The 12561-nt window shown below is 40.9% G+C and overlaps 1 protein-coding gene across 4 annotated transcripts in view; it reads left to right on the top strand.

Annotated features, from left to right (window-relative positions):
• Positions 1-12561, top strand: part of LOC138372410 (methyltransferase-like protein 27) — a 222129-nt gene that overhangs the window by 173306 nt on the left and 36262 nt on the right. Inside the window, exon 1 of one of the 4 annotated variants that reach the window (XR_011230852.1) lies at positions 3127-11863. The exons of the other annotated variants lie outside the window; for them this stretch is intronic. The gene's annotated coding sequence lies outside the window, so the exon portion shown is untranslated. Of the gene's footprint in view, positions 1-3126; positions 11864-12561 lie in introns of those variants that run through there. 4 annotated transcript variants of the gene reach the window in all.

Here is a 12561-nt window from a genome sequence, read left to right as displayed (position 1 = left end):
AGCGTCACATGACTAGATGACCCGTCCTCCTAACACAGCGTCACATGACTAGGTGACCCATCCTCCTAACACAACATCACATGACTAGGTGACCCATCCTCCTAACACAGCGTCACATGACTGGGTGACCCGTCCTTCTAACACAGCGTCACATGACTAGGTGACCCATCCTCCTAACACAGCGTCACATGACTAGGTGACCCGTCTTCCTAACACAGCGTCACATGACTAGGTGACCCATCCTCCTAACACAGCGTCACATGACTAGGTGACCCGTCCTCCTAACACAGCGTCACATGACTAGGTGACCCGTCCTCCTAACACAGCGTCACATGACTAGGTGGCCCGTCCTCCTAACACAGCGTCACATGACTAGGTGACCCATCCTCCCAACACAGCGTCACATGACTAGGTGACCCGTCCTCCTAACACAGCGTCACATGACTAGGTGACCCATCCCCCTAACACAGCGTCACATGACTAGGTGACCAATCCTCCTAACACAGCGTCACATGACTAGGTGACCCATCCTCCTAACACAGCATCACATGACTAGGTGACCCGTCCTCCTAACACAGCGTCACATGACTAGGTGACCCGTCCTCCTAACATACCGTCACATGACTAGGTGACCCGTCCTCCTAACACAGCGTCACATGACTAGGTGACCCGTTCTCCTAACACAGCGTCACATGGCTAGGTGACCCGTCCTCCTAACACAGCGTCACATGACAAGGTCGCCCATCCTCCTAACACAGCGTCATATGACTAGGTGACCCGTCCTCGTAACACAGCGTCACATGACTAGGTGACCCGTCCTCCTAACACAGCGTCACATGACTTAGTGGCCCGTCCTCCTAACACAGCGTCACATGACTAGGTGACCCGTCCTCCTAACACAGCGTCACATGACTTAGTGGCCCATCCTCGTAACACAGCGTCACATGACTAGGTGGCCCATCCTCGTAACACAGCGTAACATGACTGGGTGACCCGTCCTCCTAACACAGCGTCACATGACTAGGTGACCCGTCCTCCTAACACAGCATCACATGACTAGGTGACCCATCCTCCTAACACAGCGTCACATGACTAGGTGACCCGTACCCCTAACACAGCGTCACATGACTAGGTGACCCATCCCCCTAACACAGCGTCACATGACTAGGTGACCAATCCTCCTAACACAGCGTCACATGACTAGGTGACCCATCCTCCTAACACAGCATCACATGACTAGGTGACCCGTCCTCCTAACACAGCGTCACATGACTAGGTGACCCGTCCTCCTAACATACCGTCACATGACTAGGTGACCCGTCCTCCTAACACAGCGTCACATGACTAGGTGACCCGTCCTCCTAACACAGCGTCACATGACTAGGTGACCCGTCCTCCTAACACATTGTCACATGACAAGGTCGCCCATCCTCCTAACACAGCGTCATATGACTAGGTGACCCGTCCTCCTAACACAGCGTCACATGACTAGGTGACCCATCCTCCTAACACAGCGTCACATGACTAGGTCGCCCATCCTCCTAACACAGCGTCATATGACTAGGTGACCCGTCCTCCTAACACAGCGTCACATGACTAGGTGACCCATCCTCCTAACACAGCGTCACATGACTAGGTGACCCGTACCCCTAACACAGCGTCACATGACTAGGTGGCCCCTCCTCCTAACACAGCATCACATGACTAGGTGACCCGTCCTCCTAACACAGCGTCACATGACTAGGTGACCCATCCTCCTAACACAGCGTCACATGACTAGGTGACCCGTACCCCTAACACAGCGTCACATGACTAGGTGGCCCCTCCTCCTAACACAGCGTCACATGACTTTGTGACCCGTCCTCCTAACACAGCATCACATGACTAGGTGACCCGTCCTCCTAACACAGCGTCACATGACTGGGTGACTCGTCTGTTGGAAATTTCCAACACTAATACAATACTGTTGTATTATTATTAACTACTACTAAAATCTACTAATTACTGTAGTAACTAAAATTAACTAACAGTAGTGTTCACATGAACTAATAATTGTATCTGTACAATAATGCTGGAGTTCTTACGTAACCAAGCACTAGTATTGCGTCAGATTCTACCAAGTTAAACACATTTATATCCAGTGTGTTAGAGAATTGAATGTGATTCTCTAAAAACATCAGTATTCCGTGTGATAATTATTTACAGATAACATAACTCCCAAATAATGCCAAATCGAGAGTTTTTAGTTACAACTGTTATCAAGTAATAAATTTACCGTCACGCGTGAATGCCATGGAGAAAACTAAAATCATCTCCATTTCTCGTTTACCACCGTAAGACGAGAAAGTAATAATATTTAGCTCCCTAGAATTACAACCCAGTCTTTATCAAAGCATTTTAGCCACAACTGCGCAAAGTAATATTATTCGTGATAAATAATTTCTGTGACGAATGCGGGACGCGGAGGGGAGAGGGAGACGCCATTGTGTGGTGGACAGCAGCTCGAGGAGAAGTCGCCAGTGTGCGGCGTGAAGATTTGTTGCGGAATTGAGCAACTTGTTTTGGTGTCAGAGTCTAGGACACGTTACGGTGAAGTTGTCAGCAAGATTTAACCTGATACTCATCACAGAACTAGTTAATTTGGTCTACGTGATCCGTCGTGACCGGCCAAACAAGCGCTTCGACATCCAAGCCAAGCAAGCTACCACGTGTTCGCCATTGTGACGCTAGAGCTTGGGACGCGGTTTCGGCAAGCCTCAACTTATTCAGTACCCTTTTAGCTAAGTATATATAACTCCTTTTTGATGCATCATTAGAGATTGTATATGGCAGGGTAGCTTGTCGTTACATCGAGCAACTTAAACAAAACCCATGTTAGTATTCTAAATTAATTTATTTCCATTTTCTTGAATATAGATATTTAGTAGCCTAGTACATTGCTACGTAATATCCCTTAAATTACAGCTCGCGTGTGAGGAATCCACGAGCTGTTACTTTACCCGTGTTATTCATCTCCCAGTGTTCTACGAGGAATTCCGGAGATCCCGATGATGATTCGTAACTGATGTCTTCGAAAAGGTCTTCAAGCTAAGACTTTTTGTATTTCTTTAATTATTCAAATTATCAGTATTTTAGTTATCATTTATGGAATGCTGTACACTGGAGATAATACGTGTTTATTATAATGATTAATTTCTGCTGTTAATGATCTATATCTTTATTGGTGATAAATTTTCTATTGATTCTTTAATTGGTCATAAGATTAGGTTATTACACAGTGAACTGGTGCACGAACCACACTAGTTCCTAGACATATATGAAGTTCTAGCAATAACCCCCCAATGTAGGTGTTTGAGGCTTTGATTCAAGTAAATTATTTATACAGCCCATTAATTACTCAAGTGATTATATTTCCTAATATTTATCCATAGACACTGGTCCTTCTAGGAATTTCCAATCATCACTTTTTATTAGTTTCCCTCTTTACTATAAAAGCGGGTGGGCCTTCATAATTGATTTCATTACTTTAATAATTAAATAAATAGTCAAGCCCCAAATGTCCCACATTATGGTCCTTATCGAACCGGATGAACATAAAATATAAATATACATACTAATTAGTAATAACTAATCAATGTGTGAAGTAGTCTAGACTAACCATTTTAATTAATTGTGTCTACCAACAGAGTAACACATAGGTTTAGCCTAAGTCACACCAATTCATTGCTACTTACACCTTATGTATAAGGTAGCACTCGTGGGACACAGTCAATTACCCACAACACTTAGACCTATACCTCATACTGAAGTAAGAATCTTTAGGTCACCAGGAGCAACAGCTCATAACTTTTATAACAATTCCACACTAACACCTGCGTTAGAGTGGCCTCACCATCTAACCATTATATACTTAGGTGGTAATGACATCCATCCTACTCGTCATCCAGCTGAGGTGATCAATCACCTTAAAGCCATAATTTCTTTATTTAAGCTCATCAGCAATTCGGTAGTATTCACATTAATGGAACCTCGCCAACCAAGTCAAGATAATCGTTGGAGAGTAACCCCAGAATACTACCAGAGAGCTGTTAAATACATAAATTTCAGGCTGAAAAAACGAGTGAGATTGGATGCCACTTATATCAAATTTACAGCCAGACCATATAGACAAAACCTGGCAAGAGATGGTGTACACCTGTCAGGTGAGTCTAGGTCACATGTGGTTGACAAATTGATGAACACAATCAATTATCACAAACGGCTGTGACTAGCAAGCCAAACTTAACTGTACATAATTGTTTTCACTTGTGTGTGCAAGTGCACACTTATAACCTATAAAATCCAAAAAACCCAAAAATACAGCACAACTATATTCACATTACTGCACCACAATAATCTTTACCAATCTTATTAGGTAGAATTTAGGCTGTGATTGTGCTGAATTTGGCACAAACCCAGACTAAATAAATTTGTAGTTTCTTAGGTAGGAATTATCACGACTAGACTTAAGCTAGTCAGTAGTGTATATATTATACCATTTGTGCTGACCCTATCAAGGGTGGGATTAAACTTTGTGATAACTCTGATTAGAGTATATCCATATTATTTCATTTTGTACTCATTATTTTGTGTGTACCTATTTTGAGTATTGCTGAATGGTCACCATTACATCTAATGGTGATATAGAAGAGTTAACCGGACGAAAGTTAATGGTGAAGTTCGAGCACTGCTCAAAATAGTTAGCTATTTCTTGTTAGGTAGGTAAATTATAGTCTATTCAAGTATATCAGGCTATTCTCATTGATATTGATCTCCACTGAATGAGTCAATATCCCAGTTATCTCAGTAACAAATATTTATTGGCAAACCAGCCTTTACCCACCAAAATGGAAACGGCTACCAAAATGAAAAGGACCCTTATCGGTCTGAAAGGTCATTCGACCCGACAGATTAATAAATGTCAAAATCTGTCACAACAGTCACCTGTTGACTACTTTGAATTAGAAGATTTACTACAAGTTGCTGAAAGCAAATTTGCCCATATTAAGCAACACATGAGTCTGTATTTGACAGAACTTTACTCAACTTCTGTAGATAGTAGTGAACTTGAGTATAGATGACTGAGCTCAGTATGAAGAAGATATACGGGTTAAACTTCTACCCTTCAAGAAGCAAATTGCTAAAAACAAATTGACAGTAGCTTCTGCTGCACATACAGATCCTGATGTCAAATTACCTCAAATCAATATACCCACATTCTCTGGTAACGAGAATGAAAGTTGGGATGATTTCTGGAGTAAATTCGTAGATGCAGTAGACTCTAAAGTTAACATTCCTCAAACAACCAAATTCACTTATTTACAAGGCTTGTTACGAAATGAAGCCTTGAAAGTAATCTCTAATATAACACTGACCAGTGATGGTTACACCTTAGCTGTTCAATTGCTCAAAACCAACTACGATAACAAGGAGAGAACTATTACTGTCTTAGTTCAAAAATTGCTAGATTTACCATCTGCTAATAATTCTACAGATTCTCTCCAAACTTTCAGGCTAGAGTTAGAATCTTTACTCAAGGTCTTAAGCCTTAAAGTCCAAATTCAGACAGCTGAATGGATGACCAAAGTAGTTGTTAGGCGAAAATTGCCAAGAGAAACCTTAGATAAATTATGTACTATGTACAACAAAACCTTTTTGACCTTGAAAGAAATTACAGAAGGTCTACATACCTTAGTCGAAAGACAAAGAGCCAACCAAGATGGGAAAAGTGTTTCAAACTTCTCTACTAACTCCCATCGTAACTCAGCTCATATTGACACTTCAGTCAAACCAAAAATGACTTTAAATAAGTCTAATAAATTTAAACCTAGGACTGCTCCATCCACTGGAAAGGGGAGTGGTAATGTAGGTACTTATTCAGTATCTCCTTCTGGTGTAACCAATGACTTGTCTACTAAAGGAACAAAGTCAACCAGAGAGATAAGGTGTCTGTTCTGTAGTCAAGAACATGCCACCTACCAATGCACTGTTTATCCTAACTTTAATACCAGGATTAAACGGTTACAAGAAATACACAGGTGCACCAAGTGCATGGGCTCTCATGACCCCAAAAAATGTGTAGTGCAACTAAGTTCATGCAGTAGATGCAACCAAGGTGTACATCATTATGCCTTATGTTGAAAAACTTCTACCCAATCCATGACAACTGGGGAGAATTCCACGAATTCTACCACAGTACAATATTGTAAAGTACACCAAGAAATAAATGTACTTGCTACTGAGTCAGGCAATAATACCACTCTGCCTACAGCTCAACTTAGACTAATAAACAGAAAATCTAGAGTTAACACTAGAGGTCTTTTTGATCAAGGATCACAGAAAACCTTCATTACACAACAATTAGTCGAGCAGTTAAAATTAAAACTTGCCAAAAGTGTGAGATTAAATATTTCTGGTTTCTTGACTAATAGTGGACCTCGTGAATACCAAGTAGTTAAGGTATTAGTGAGACTTGGATCTTCCACTAGTCCAATACAAGCGGTAGTAGTAGATAAACTTATTACAGACCTGCTGGTCACAGGATTAGCTCGCACTGCGAAATATCTTAAACGAAACCGCATGAGGCTAGCAGATTACAAAATAAATTCTGACTGCCTCACTGATGTTGGAATACATATAGGCGCTGACCATTATTATAAATTTATAACAGGATGCACCAGACAACACGGAATGAATTTGTTGTCATCTGCTGGAGGCAAATTGCTTACTGGACCGGTGCTTTTCCAACAAAATCTAGCGTCAAACAACCAACAATCTAACAACATAATAGTGGCATGACTAGGCTTGGAACAGTCACCCCTACATTTCAGAGAAATATCTGAAGATATTGAGTCTGATCCCCCTGTACATCGTCTGTGGGATTTAGACACTTTAGGTATTATCCCTGAACAATCAAGCCCTGATGATATGTGGACTTACCAGCAATATCTAGATACAGTTGTTTATAAAGATAAACAATACTGGGTGAGACTCCCATGGAAGTTGAATCATCCACAACTTCCAGTTAATTATTTCATGGCAGCCTCACAATTGCAGTCTCAATTAACACGACTACAGAAGCAGCCAGACAAACTGAACATGTATCATCAACTAATCCAACAACAACTCAATAGTAAATTTATCGAGGTTGTTGATAATGATGACCGGAAAATAGGTCACTATTTACCCCATCATGCTGTGGTGAAAGATTCATTGACGACACCAATACGTATTGTCTTCAACTGTAGTGCTAAAGTGAAGCCAAGCAGTGTGTCTTTGAATGAATGTCTCCAAACGGGACCAAGCCTAACCCAAAGGCTACATGATGTGCTATTACAATTTCGTACTGGTATTTTTGCTTATACTGCTGATATCAGTAAAGCTTTCCTTAGAGTAGGTTTACAGGAAGAGGATCGTAATTACACTAAGTTTCTCTGGATTAAGGACCCACTGGATCCTAACAGTGATATCGTCACATATCGTTTTGCCTCAGTATTATTCGGAGCGACGTCTTCCCCATTTCTATTGCAAGCAACATTAGATACACATTTGAGGAAGTCTAACAGCCCTTATAAGGCAGAAATTAGTGACAACTTGTATGTCGACAATTTCCAGGGAACTACAAATGATCAATCCAATTTGGTAGAAATCTACCATGAGGCTAACCGTGAGTTATTAGGAGCCAATATGCCACTACAATCATGGGCCTCAAATAATGAATCATTAAACCAGATAATCGAGAATGAATTTCCAGGTTATCAGGTGCCTAATCAATTAAAGGTTCTAGGTGTGGAATGGAACACAAGTACTGACGAGATGAATGTCAAGTCAGTACAAACCGATAATTCATCCCTTACCATGAGAAAATTACTCTCGTATGTCAGTCAACCATTTGACCCTTTAGGCTTACTTAGTCCTATATTAATAAGGGGCAACTCCTAATGCAGGAATGCTGGCAGGAACATATGGGATGGGATGATCCGTTACCAAGTGAGTTACAAGCTAAATGGCAGATACTCACAGCGGATTTCAATCAGTTAGGTGTTTTGAAATTTCCTCGTAATGCTTCAGGACCAAACTTGCCCACAAATTTGCACGTTTTCTGCGATGCCTCTGGCAAAGCGTGTGGCGCTGTAGCCTACTTAGTTAATAGTGCACAATCAATTTTGCTCACATCTAAAGCAAGAGTTGCTCCCATTAAAAAGAGATCCTTACCTCAAATGGAGTTGACTGCATTGCTGGTGGGAGTAAGATTGGCTCATTGCCAGACCAAAACACTCAATAATATCCACTTTGGTGAGATTGTCGTGTGGTCAGACAATGAGGCAGTCATGCAATGGGTAAGAAACAACAATAATAAAACTCCCTACGTCAGTAATCGTGTTAGGGAAATTCATGAATTATCTGCTGGATATAAATTCAGACATGTTCCTATTAAGGACAATCTTGCGGATTATTTATCTCGAGGATTAACACTGAAACAACTTATCAAGTCTTCGCTGTGGTTCAATGGACCTTCATGGCTTGTTGGTGGTCAGTGGCCCAAACAAAAGCCACAAGTCATAGTGACCAATATCACCACTCCCATGAAAGAACCAGAACCTCATCGAATCTTAGCTATTGATCCTCACAATTATTCTAACTTAAGTAAGTTATTAAGAGTGACAGCACATGTGTTTGACTTTCTTGCTAAGATAGGAATCAGACATAAGTTTCCCAATCCTATCCTCTACTGGATCAAACGTGCACAACAAGAGACATATGGAAGCGAATATGAAAATCTTCCAGATAAATTAACTAAGTCTCGAGGTATCTGGTATGATGCCAACACCCATAATATATTAAGGTGTGGAGGACGTTTGCTTCATGCAAAAATTGATCTGGATACAAAGAATCCGATCCTTCTACCACGTCACTACATCATTACCAAACTTCTAGTTTTACATCACCATCAATATGGTACTTTACATGGTGGAGTGTTAGATACTCTCACCGACCTTAGACAGAAATACTGGCTTCCTCAAGGTCGTCAAACCGTCAAATCAATTATTAAATTCTGTGTAATCTGCAAAAGATACGATGCTCGAATGTGTCCTTACCCAGGACTTCCACCACTCCCTGAAGAAAGAGTGGTTCATCTTCGTCCTTTTGAGACCACTGGTGTCGATTACACAGGAGCCTTGCTTCTCACTGGCAATCCAGATAAGATACCAGTGAAGGCTTACATTTGCCTCTTTACGCGTGCTACCACCAGAGGCGTACATCTAGAAGTGACTTCAGATATGAGTGCTGAAACCTTTATCCAAGCTTTTCGTAGATTTGCAGCTCGCAGATCCTGTCCCAAACTAATGATATCGGACAATGGTTCAAATTTTGTGGCAGGAGAAGCCTGTCTGCGAGAAGTATGGAATCATCCAGAAGTGCAATCAGTTATAAAGAGACGACAATGCCACTGGAAATTTATAGCTCCAAGAGCCCCTTGGCAAGGTGGGTTCTACGAACGAATGATAGGAACTGTCAAATTTTTTTTAAGAAAGACTTTACATCGACAGAAAATTAGTTACTCCGAGCTCCAAACACTTGTTGTAGAAATCGAGGCGCGAGTCAATAACCGCCCATTAACATACCTGTCAGACGATTTCTCACAGAGAGAACCTCTGAGTCCCTCACACTTGATACATGGAGGCCTGCTGAGTCCTCTCATACCTTTGGCAGAAGAGGACCCCGTCGACCCTTCACATGTAACCAGGAGTGACTTAGTAGAAAGTTACCAACATCTCTCAAGAGTCATTGAAAGGTGGAATGAGGTGTGGACTCGAGAGTACCTCACAGCTCTACGAGAGTACCACTACGGAGCTTCGAGTCCCTATAATAAGGTACAACTTAAACCAGGAGACCTAGTATTGGTTGACAGTGATGGACCAAGGTCAGAGTGGCCCATAGGCAAAATTGTTGCTATCCATCCAGATCACCAAGGTATCCTGAGAGTAGTGAAAGTTTTGTGCCGAGGCAACACTACCCTGCAAACCTTAGAGAAGTTGGTACCTCTCGAATTAGCAGAACGAGAGTGTTTACCAGAACCAGCTTCACCAGTAGTTTCCAAGGACAGCAATTCTGATCCACCGAGCAACCGCCCCACTAGAGCTGCTGCTCAACAATGCAAGCGGAAACTACAAGCCTATTACAGCTCTGACCAAGAGCAAATACCTTCCCATCCAATTTAAGTAATCATGATGATACTGTGGTGTGATGTCAAGTTACAAATCGTTACAAGTCACCATGACTCAGAACATTCACATCACAGTAGATTCTCCGTTATTTAAATTGTGTGATTTAATTCTTAATTGTTGTATAGGCTATTAAAAACATTATTTCATCTAGAGTATCTGAGAGTTTACAGACTTTAAGACTTAGTAACATAAACATTACATGTCATAGTGACACCAGTCACAGAGTTTATTGTAGGCTTTCTTAGTTATTAACTTTAGATAATTCATAATAACATGTTCCATTTAACATGAAATCTGCAAGACTTAAGTTTCTTGTATGTTCTTGACAATTCCGGAACATCCGTTATGTGTGTACTAACATACTAACATACTAATATTAATTCTAACTTCGGGATGGGTATGTCAGTACTCAACAATACACTGCGACCCGATAAATCTCCCCCCGGAGTTATGTTGGAAATTTCCAACACTAATACAATACTGTTGTATTATTATTAACTATTACTAAAATCTACTAATTACTGTAGTAACTAAAATTAACTAACAGTAGTGTTCACATGAACTAATAATTGTATCTGTACAATAATGCTGGAGTTCTTACGTAACCAAGCACCAGTATTGCATCAGATTCTACCAAGTTAAACACATTTATATCCAGTGTGTTAGAGAATTGAATGTGATTCTCTAAAAACATCAGTATTCCGTGTGATAATTATTTACAGATAACATAACTCCCAAATAATGCCAAATCGAGAGTTTTTAGTTACAACTGTTATCAAGTAATAAATTTACCGTCACGCGTGAATGCCATGGAGAAAACTAAAATCATCTCCATTTCTCGTTTACCACCGTAAGACGAGAAAGTAATAATATTTAGCTCCCTAGAATTACAACCCAGTCTTTATCAAAGCATTTTAGCCACAACTGCGCAAAGTAATATTATTCGTGATAAATAATTTCTGTGACGAATGCGGGACGCGGAGGGGAGAGGGAGACGCCATTGTGTGGTGGACGGCAGCTCGAGGAGAAGTCGCCAGTGTGCGGCGTGAAGATTTGTTGCGGAATTGAGCAACTTGTTTTGGTGTCAGAGTCTAGGACACGTTACGGTGAAGTTGTCAGCAAGATTTAACCTGCTACTCATCACAGAACTAGTTAATTTGTTCTACGTGATCTGTCGTGACCGGCCAAATAAGCGCTTCGACATCCAAGCCAAGCAAGCTACCACGTGTTCGCCATTGTGACGCTAGAGCTTGGGACGCGGTTTCGGCAAGCCTCAACTTATTCAGTACCCTTTTAGCTAAGTATATATAACTCCCTTTTGATGCATCATTAGAGATTGTATATGGCAGGGTAGCTTGTCGTTACATCGAGCAACTTAAACAAAACCCATGTTAGTATTCTAAATTAATTTATTTCCATTTTCTTGAATATAGATATTTAGTAGCCTAATACATTGCTACGTAATATCCCTTAAATTACAGCTCGCGTGTGAGGAATCCACGAGCTGTTACTTTACCCGTGTTATTCATCTCCCAGTGTTCTACGAGGAATTCCGGAGATCCCGATGATGATTCGTATCTGATGTCTTCGAAAAGGTCTTCAAGCTAAGACTTTTCGTATTTCTTTAATTATTCAAATTATCAGTATTTTAGTTATCATTTATGGAATGCTGTACACTGGAGATAATACGTGTTTATTATAATGATTAATTTCTGCTGTTAATGATCTATATCTTTATTGGTGATGAATTTTCTATTGATTCTTTAATTGGTCATAAGATTAGGTTATTACACAATGAACTGGTGCACGAACCACACTAGTTCCTAGACATATATGAAGTTCTAGCAATAACCCCCCAATGTAGGTGTTTGAGGCTTTGATTCAAGTAAATTATTTATACAGCCCATTAATTACTCAAGTGATTATATTTCCTAATATTTATCCATAGACACTGGTCCTTCTAGGAATTTCCAATCATCACTTTTTATTAGTTTCCCTCTTTACTATAAAAGCGGGTGGTCCTTCGTAATTGATTTCATTACTTTAATAATTAAATAAATAGAGTCAAGCCCCAAATGTCCCACACCGTCCTCCTAACACAGCGTCACATAACTAGGTGGCCCCTCCTCCTAACACAGCGTCACATGACTGGGTGACCCGTCCTCCTAACACAGCGTCACATGACTAGGTGACCCGTCCTTCTAACACAGCATCACATGACTAGGTGACCCGTCCTCATAACACAGCGTCACATGACTAGCTGACCCGTCCTCCTAACACAGCGTCACATGAC

The sequence above is a fragment of the Procambarus clarkii genome, chromosome 38, assembly GCF_040958095.1.
Source record: "Procambarus clarkii isolate CNS0578487 chromosome 38, FALCON_Pclarkii_2.0, whole genome shotgun sequence".
Taxonomy (NCBI): domain Eukaryota; kingdom Metazoa; phylum Arthropoda; class Malacostraca; order Decapoda; family Cambaridae; genus Procambarus; species Procambarus clarkii.
Note: the sequence above shows the minus strand (reverse complement) of the source record. Positions and strands in the feature narration are given on the sequence as shown.